At 45.9% G+C, this 2,724-nt stretch overlaps 1 protein-coding gene and 1 long non-coding RNA gene across 3 annotated transcripts in view; both read right to left on the bottom strand.

Moving 5' to 3' along the window:
• LOC107566610 (kelch-like protein 33) overlaps positions 1-2,724 on the bottom strand; it is a 23,911-nt gene that overhangs the window by 11,512 nt on the left and 9,675 nt on the right. The gene's annotated exons all lie outside the window — the stretch shown is intronic.
• The window catches only part of LOC107566611 (uncharacterized), an 8,334-nt gene that overhangs the window by 1,705 nt on the left and 3,905 nt on the right, over positions 1-2,724 (bottom strand). For both annotated transcript variants that reach the window (XR_001606526.1, XR_001606527.1), the window contains exon 2: positions 941-1,030. This is a non-coding gene — a long non-coding RNA (uncharacterized lncRNA). The remainder of the gene's footprint in view (positions 1-940; positions 1,031-2,724) is intronic.

Raw genomic sequence — 2,724 nt, 5'->3', positions numbered from 1 at the left:
AAAAAAAAAATCCTTGGGGAGAAGGTTGTTTCAGAGGCCCTCCATAGGCCTTACTCAGGAACTGTGGCCCTCCCTGGGCATGACTTGGGGAATGGAGCCCTCCTAGGGCTGAACGTGGGAACCGGAACCCTCTCTGGGTTAAACTCGGGGACTGGAACCCTCTCTGGGCCAGGGACAGGAACCCTCTCACAGTCCTAGACGGCCACCGGGACAAGACCAAAGGAAACAGATGAGTCCTCTGCACAATGTGAATTTGCTGCAACCTTGAATTTAACTGCTGGTTTCGTCTGGCCAGAGGAGAACTGGCCGCCTGACCGAGACTGGTTTCTCCCAAGGTTTTTTCTCCATTCTGTCACCGATGGAGTTTTGGTTCCTTGCCGCTGTCGCTTCTGGCTTGCTTAGTTGGGGACACTTAATATCCAGCGATATCATCGACTTGATTACACAGATACTATTTAAACTGAACTGAGCTGGATGATGACATCACTGAATTCAATGATGAACTGCCTTTAACTGAAAATTTTGTGTTTACTATTATCATTTTACATTATTGACACACTATTTTCCTATTCAATACTGTAAAGTGCTTTGACACAATCTGTATTGTTAAAAGCACTATATAAATAAAGGTGACTTGACTTGACTCTGGGATAAATTCGGGGACCGGAGCCCTCTCTGGGATAAACTCGGGAACCGGAACCCTCTCTGGGCCAAACTCGGGGACCGGAACCCTCTCTGGGCTAAACTCGGGGACCGGAACCCTCTCTGGGCTAAACTCGGGGACCGGAACCCTCTCTGGGCTAAACTCGGGGACCGGAACCCTCTCTGGGCTAAACTCGGGGACCGGAACCCTCTCTGGGCTAAACTCGGGGACCGGAACCCTCTCTGGGCTAAACTCGGGGACCGGAACCCTCTCTGGGCTAAACTCGGGGACCGGAACCCTCTCTGGGCTAAACTCGGGGACTGAAACCCTCTTTGGGCCAAACTTGGGGACTGGAAAACTCTCTGGGCTAAACTCGGGGACTGGAACCTAAAAGTGGAAAGTAACTAATTACAAATACTTTCGTTACAGTACTTGAGTAAATTTTTACATTTTAGATGCATTTTAAATCACTTTTTCTGTGTGCATGCTTTGGATGTGTGAGAACATGGGTGAAGAAACAAGATAGTCTATGTATGACCGGACGATTTATTCATATCCAAAACAAAATGATGTGAACATCACGGAGCGCTAAAACACTCTCATGCAGTGCATGTTTCATTCATATTCGAAGCCGGAGGGTGCTCTCACGCAGAAAGTCCACAAAGGCCCAGTAGAAGTTATATAATAACTTATGGTGTGCAGGAAATCCCTAATATGGACAAAGGCATCCAGCTATGGCTGTAGCAAAAAAAGGGTAATTTCAGGTAATTTCCAGATAATAAATATAGTATATGAATAATGCAGTGCTAATTGACATAACATTTATTACAATACAGAAGCAATTCTGCTTTATTATGTGTTTGTATAAGCAATCCTAAAATTGTCATTAGGAAAACACAGAAAAAAATATAGAATACAAATGATTGGTTATCGTCCAGCAGTGTATTTGATTTCTTAGCCAGTTAAAATACATAAGAAAAATAAAGCTTGTCAGTTAGACAAAAGTCAAAAGTTGTTCTTTTTTTATTTTTACATTTCTGTCCCCCTCATTTCTGAAATGATGGCTATGCCCCTATGTGTGCAGTACAGAAAACAGAGCATGAGGCTGCTTGTGCCTGAATGGTTTAAAGTCATATTAAAATGCACACAAAGGAATCGAAAAGAGGAATCCAAATTTTAATTTTATAACAAGTAGACGATTCCTGACCATAAGCATCCTATTCCAGAATTAGAATAGATTTTGGATTCCCAAGCCTAGGTATGGGTTAACATTTTAAATAAAATGCAATTTTTTTTGTCCTAACGAAAATGTGCCTGGAGTCCACCTTTGTTATTATAACAAACGTCTCGGTTACGTATGTAACCCTCGTTCCCTGAAGGAGGGAACGGAGACGTCACGTCGGAGGACCGACGAATTAGTTCAGTCGGTCACTCTCGACGTCACGTCGGAGGACCGACGAATTGGGATCCTACCAAAAGGCCACAGCTACCACCCCTTCCAGTGTCCTGTGGAAGCCATCTCTGCCCCTACTTTTTGGCGTAGGCCGGGCCCTGCACAAGAGGACCAGCTACTGCTACTATGGCACTACCCACGGAGTAGACTGGATAACACTGGGGAAACGCACCCATTCTACTTGGAACAGGGACGTTACGGAAGCTTGAACCTTCCCGAAGGAGGTTTCAGAGCAATACACATATGGACATCCCTTAGGTGCATATGGAAGAATGGAGGTGATTGAACCCTCTTGGAATGGCAGAAGTCTGCTGGGGAAACACGGGCTCAAGGCTATACCGTGGACTTTACACATATGGGATCCACTTAGGTCTTGCATATGGAACCCAGCCTTCTACCGGTTCTTGAGGATTCAATGAGTGAAGGCCTGGCAACGGACGCTCCGCCACGTCTGGCTGCCAAAGGGATGGAGGAGCTCAACAGGGTCTACTATATGGACTCTCTGGAGTGGTTTGCAAGCCGACCCGAAGCTGGGGCCTCTCAGTGCTTCTACCCGTTTGAGGTGAGAACACAGGAGGATACCGGCTCCACACGAAGGCTATAGAATCTAGCGAATGTGTTAGGGGTC

Source organism: Sinocyclocheilus grahami, unplaced genomic scaffold, assembly GCF_001515645.1.
Source record: "Sinocyclocheilus grahami isolate Dianchi unplaced genomic scaffold, SAMN03320097.WGS_v1.1 scaffold1087.1, whole genome shotgun sequence".
Classification (NCBI taxonomy): domain Eukaryota; kingdom Metazoa; phylum Chordata; class Actinopteri; order Cypriniformes; family Cyprinidae; genus Sinocyclocheilus; species Sinocyclocheilus grahami.
The sequence above is the reverse complement of the archived record's forward strand: the minus strand, read 5'-3'. Positions and strand labels throughout refer to the sequence as shown.